This window comes from Neofelis nebulosa, chromosome 2 (genome assembly GCF_028018385.1).
Source record: "Neofelis nebulosa isolate mNeoNeb1 chromosome 2, mNeoNeb1.pri, whole genome shotgun sequence".
Classification (NCBI taxonomy): Eukaryota; Metazoa; Chordata; class Mammalia; order Carnivora; family Felidae; genus Neofelis; species Neofelis nebulosa.
In genome coordinates this window covers 169,188,012-169,194,114 of record NC_080783.1, presented here as the reverse complement: position 1 = coordinate 169,194,114, position 6,103 = coordinate 169,188,012, and the positions used below count along the sequence as shown (strand labels likewise).

The 6,103-nt window shown below is 41.2% G+C and overlaps 1 pseudogene; it reads right to left on the bottom strand.

The window, feature by feature from the left end:
* Nucleotides 1-4,841: 4,841 nt before the first annotated feature.
* Nucleotides 4,842-5,359, bottom strand: LOC131491146 (translationally-controlled tumor protein-like; annotated as a pseudogene).
* Nucleotides 5,360-6,103: the final 744 nt, after the last annotated feature.

Here is a 6,103-nt window from a genome sequence, read left to right as displayed (position 1 = left end):
AAACATGGCCTACAGAGGGGTGCCTGGGTGGCTCGGTCGGTTAAGCATCCGACTTTGGCTCAGGTCATGCATGATCTCACGGTCCGTGAGTTCGAGCCCCGCGTCGGGCTCTGTGCTGACCGCTCAGAGCCTGGAGCCTGTTTCAGATTCTGTGTCTCCCTCTCTCTCTGCCCCTCCCCTGTTCATGCTCTGTCTCTCTCTGTCTCTCAAAAATGAATAAACGTTAAAAAAAATTTTAAACATGGCTTACAGAATCAGAAAATCCTTGGGGTGCTAAACAAAAGATCAGGTTTAGCCCTGCTCAAAATATCCAGTCCTGCAGGAGGCAGTTCTAATTATTTAGCTCTTCATTACCTTCATATGCATTAAGCTCCAACTCTGTACCAGTGCTCCACTAAGTTTTACAGGGGATACAAAGTTAAATCATCTTTGAACCCTATTCTCCAAAAACCTATAGTTTAGTAGAGGAAGTTTGATACACACATCAATAACAGGAACACAAGATTGAAAGTGACAAAGGTCAAGAGAGAAAAACTGATAGATGAGAAGAGGAAAGAGATTAATTATGTAAGAGGATGTTAAAATGAGACTTGCTGTCTCACTTTGAGAACAATCCAATAGGAGCCCAGTTCCCAACTGTATCTCCACTGCCCTAGAGCAAGATTCTAAGAGATCCACCTAGAGAGCAGAGAAGAGACGATGTCCCAAAGGCCAGGTAGGAGGGGATTTCTTTGGACAGAATAGTCAGTGTGCTATGAATTGCCTGCCCACTGACTCTGTAGATAGAAGAAAAGGGGTTGCTTTCCTTCAGCTCAAGCCAAGTGAGGGAGTTCTCAGGGCACCCCGGAAGTTTGGGGGACATGAAGACCTGCACATTAACCCAATCCAGTCATCTAAAGGTGAGCAACTAGCCCACAGCAGAGTACAGAAGGAGGAATGTATTGGCAACAAGCTGCAGTTCCAGAAACAGCAGGGCAAACATTTGTGTTTCCCAGGAAGGAAAGATGTACATCCCATGAGAAGGAGCTCATCTGAAATCTTCTCAAAATGGATCATGCTCAAGGAGACTACTCAGCAAGGAGAAAGGACCCAACTGAGAGGGTCTGTGTAGGGTGTGTTTGGAAGCCCAGGCCTGGGAGCAGCTCATAGAGCAGCTGCCGGAGGACAAGCATCGTGTAAATGGGAATGGGGTTGGGGGGGGGGGGGGGACTGCCATCTGAGGTCTCAGTGGGATGCTTTCCAGAAAACCCACAAAAGCACTTCATGAGAGCCAACATCCGGGGGAGCAAAGTACACTGCAGCTGCTCCGGCCATATAAAACAGTGCCATTTCCCCTAATCCCCTGTGCCTTGGCCTGAATCTAAGGGCTTAGACAAGCCAGCAGCCAGTGAGCAGAAGGGGTAGCTGGGAACTGATGAAAAAGCCAAGCAGGAACATCGCCGCCTCCTCTGTGGGCTTCCCCGCCTAGGTCAGGCCCCCACTGGGAGAAAAGAGAAGCTTTATATTGGACAGGAGTTTGAAGTTATGATGGTTACCCTGGACCAGGCTTAAGTTATGTGATTATTAGGCTAGAGTGGACTTTTTAATGCCAAAACAAAGGGACTATTTATTATCTAAGTGTGACTGGAAAAGCCATGGGACCTACATAGTATTTTATCCAGGAAGGGTTTAAACTAAGGAATAGGAGGAGAGAAAGAAAATTGTTGCTGTCTGAGTATATCTATCTAGTGATGGTTCATTCAATAAAACCAGTTATAATTCTAGCTGAGGGCATCTGTGAAGGGAAGGAAAGAGAAGGGATGAGAAAGATTATTTTTTGATTTTATGTTAAAATGTAATACACATACAGAAAGTACATTTATCCCAAGTATACAGCTTGACAGATTTTCACAAACTGAACACATGCATGCAACCAGCATTCAGATCAAACTATAACCACCACGCCCTCCCCCTGAAAACTCCTTTGGGCTCCCACTCAGTCACTACTTCTCCCTCAGGAAGCTACTATCCTGACTTCTGATAGCATAGACGAATTTTGGCTTTTTGTATTTTATATAAATAGAATCCTACACTATGTATTCTTTTGTGTCTTTTTTTGCTCAACATTTTCTTTATTAGATTCATTCATGTTGTCATAGATCTTTCCTTTTGTTTCTTTTTAATATTTTTTTAACGTTTGTTCACCTTTTGAGAGACAGAGACAGAGCGTGAGCAGGGCAGGAGCAGAGAGAGAGGGAGACACAGAATCTGAAGCAGGCTCCAGGCTCTGAGCTGTCAGCACAGAGCTAGATGCGGGGCTTGAACTCACCAACCGTGAGATCATGACCTGAGCTGAAGTCGGACACTTAACCGACTGAGCCACCCAGGCACCCCTTCTCTCTCTCTCTCTCTCTCTCTTTTTTTTTTTAATTTGAGAGAGAGAAAGAGAGCTCATGCAAGTGGGAAAGAAGGGAAGAGGGAGAATTTTCAAGAATTCCTTAGAAAGGGGCGCCTGGGTGGCTCAGTCGGTTAAGCGGCCGACTTCGGCTCAGGTCAGGATCTCGCGGTCCGTGAGTTCGAGCCCCGCGTCGGCCCCTGTGCTGACAGCTCAGAGCCTGGAGCCTGTTTCAGATTCTGTGTCTTCCTCTCTCTCTACCCCTCCCCTGTTCATGCTCTGTCTCTCTCTGTCTCAAAAATAAATAAACGTTAAAAAAAAAAATTAAAAAAAAAAAGAATTCCTTAGAAATCCTGAACCCTTTGTATTTCCACATAAAATTAAAATCATCTTCATAATTTTATATGTCAATTATACCTCAATAAATCTGAAATTAAAACAAATAAGTAAAATCAGTTCATAATTTCTGCAAAAAAAACAAACAAACCTGGAATTTTGATTGGATGAGTTTTGAATTTATATATTACCTTTTGGGGAAATTTATATCTTTAAAATATTTAATTTTCTAATTCATAACCATGATATATATCTCTTTATTTAGTTCTTTGTTTTCAGTAATGTTTTCTAGCTTTCAGTATAGAGCTCTGGCAAAATTTTTGCTATAATATATTCTTATGTAGTTTGTGTTTTTATGCTTTATAAATGATATTGTTTTTTAACTTTCATTTTCTCTTTCGTTAGTAGATAAAAATATAGTTTATTGTATATTGCCTTTGTGAAGAATAATTTTTTGAAGAACTTTTATGTGCTAGGTACTCAATATTATATTTTGACTTATATTATCTCTTAACATTTACCACAATCTTGCAGGTATATTTCATCATCATTTGTTAGAGAACACTGAGGTTCAGAATAAGTAAGATATGTTCCTAATGTCACACAAAAAGTATTTGAATTGGTTTTGAAGAATAGATTGTTTTTCATATTTCAAGACAAGTAATGGAAAAGGCCATCTAGGCATGGAAACTGTCATTAACAAGGCAAAAAAGGCAGGGAAGGGCAGGGAAGGGAAGAAGAAGAAATATTCCTTCTGATTAGCATCTACATGTTATGATACATTGAAAAATAAAGTCAAAAAGGTAAATCAAGGGGCACCTGAGAAGCTTCCAACTTCGGCTCAGGTCTTGATCTCACAGTTCGTGGGTTCAAGCCCCATGTTGGCCTCTGTGCTGACAGCTCAGAGCCTGGAGCCTGCTTTGGATTCTGCATCTCCCTCTCTCTCTGCCCCTCCCCTGCTTGTGCTCTGTCTCTCTCTCAAAAATAAACATTACAAAAATTCAAAAAAAAAAAAAAAAGGTAAATCGAGGATTTACCTCGACTGTAGAATTTCCTAAGTAAATATGAGAATTTTTTTCCCTTGCTCTTTAGCCTCCAGCCATGTGGGATTCGGCAAATCTGGAACATAAAATTGGTATTGAGACTCATCAAGTCTACACTTTTGTCTCTGTAGCCGTGTGAAAGCCCCAAAACCTCAGCTGTTTCTCTGACTCCAGCAGCCACTTCACTCTGGGCAAAGTCTGGCTTGTCACCCTCTTGCTTGCCAAAAATCTGGCCAAAACTCCTAAAGAGAAAGCATCTGCAGACCCTCCCCTCAGATCCCATGGTTTTCTGTCTTTGGAATCTTAATCCTTCTAATCTTCATTGCTCCTACAGTTCTCCAAAGTTTGACATTGATGGCTTTTGTATTTTAGCTGGCTTTTCTCATCGTCCTTGACAGGAGATTCGACCCACCCCGTATTTTTCCATTCTAACCAGAAGGGCAAGTCAAACTTTGCTTTTTATGTTTCTACTGAGAGGGTTTTTTTCGATAATTACTCTTATAGAGATATAATTTATATACAATAAATACAAAAATCTTAAGTGTAGAGTGAGATTTGTTTTGTTGCTATTTTGCTTCCAACTTTATTCATCTCTTTTTATTCTCTCGGTAATCCCTTCCAGAGTTAACTACTTCCGTTTGTCGGGGATGAAATGTGTAAGGAATCCACTCCAAATGGCACAGCTACCAGCATGGTCTTTCCCTTTACTTGAACTCAGAATTAAGATTTTGTGGTTCTCGTTTTTTAGGTTCCAGTCCCAGAAGTAACTTTCACTGTAGAAGTTATCTGCTGGCAGCCTTACGCTTTCTCGCAGTAGTCTACAACCAGGCACTAGCTTCTCCAGGACACTACACAGGATGGACTTAAATATGTATTAAGCTAAGAAGCATTCTCTCAAATGAGTTTAAATGCATTTTATTTTTCGACAACCTACATGACATTGTTTTTTTCTTAAAAGCAATGCCTCTGCTCCAAATAAGTCAAGGTCAAAAATAACTGAAGGGTTCAAGATGGCATCAGTCCCCTTTGCCTAAGTTGCGAGGTGTTGTGAGGATGAAGGGTAGCGGCCACAGTCACAGCCAAATTTGTTAACTGTTTTCCATTTCTAAACCATCCTTAAAGAAAATCTTAAATAGGGTCACACCATCCTCATGGTAGTCCAGCCTAGCAGCCATGCCATCTGGAGTCACGTTTTGACCAATGAAGAACCAGTACTTTTTTTTTTTTTTTTTGAAATTAGCAAAGATGTGCTTAATGTGTTCCATAGCCCCTGTCATAAAAGGTTTTACTCTTTCCGGCCTCTGTTCTTCAAGTTTGCCTTTGATTGATTTCATGTAGTCTTTGAGGTACTTCTTATAGGCTTCTTTTGTGAAGCTGGTTTCCTGCAAGTAATGGTTCATGACAACATGAACACCAGTGACTACTGTGTTTTCAGTAGAGTTTTTAGTGCCATCATTTCCCCCAATGAGCAAGTCATCAATGTTACCTTCTGTCCTACTCACCCTTTTCCCTCCACCTGTAGGCACAGCCCATGGCCCATCTTCCGGATCTTATAGATATTGTAGAACATCTCATCATGGCTGATGAGGTCTGGTTATGTGATCATGACCATGGCTGAAGAGAGGTGATGGAGGCACTAGCTCAGCAGGAGCTGGGAGCTCTGAGGGAGTGTGGTTCTCCCAGAGCACCCCTTGGGGAGAAGAGGGAGCAGGCAGAAAAGAGAGTGACAAAAGTTTTGATGAATGTTTACATCCACATAACCAGCACCTTAATCATGATATAGACTATTTCCATCACATCTGAACATTCTTCCTGAACCTTTCTCTGTAAACCTACAGAAGGAACCATTGTTCTGATTTCTATCATAATAGCTTAATTTTGCTTATCTTGACTTTCAGATAAATGGAATTAGCCAATATGTTCAATATTGTGTCTGGCATCTTTTACTAAGCATGTTTTTGAGATCCATCTGTATTGTTGCATTTATGAGCAGTTCATTTATGTTTCTGAGTAGCGTTAAATATTATGAATATACCATATTCTCTATCTAATCTCCCGTTCATGGACCTTCTATATATGTCGATTTGTGATTACTATAATGAAAGTTGCTATGAACATTCATGTACAAGTTTTCTGTGGACATATAGTCTCATTTCTTTTTTTCTTTTTTTTTACATTTTTTTAACGTTTTATTTATTTTTGAGACAGAGAGAGACAGAGCATGAACAGGGGAGGGGCAGAGAGAGGGAGACACAGAATCCAAAACAGGCTCCAGGCTCTGAGCTGTCAGCACAGAGCCCGATGCGGGGCTCGAACTCACGGGCCGTGAGATCATGACCTGAGCCGAAGT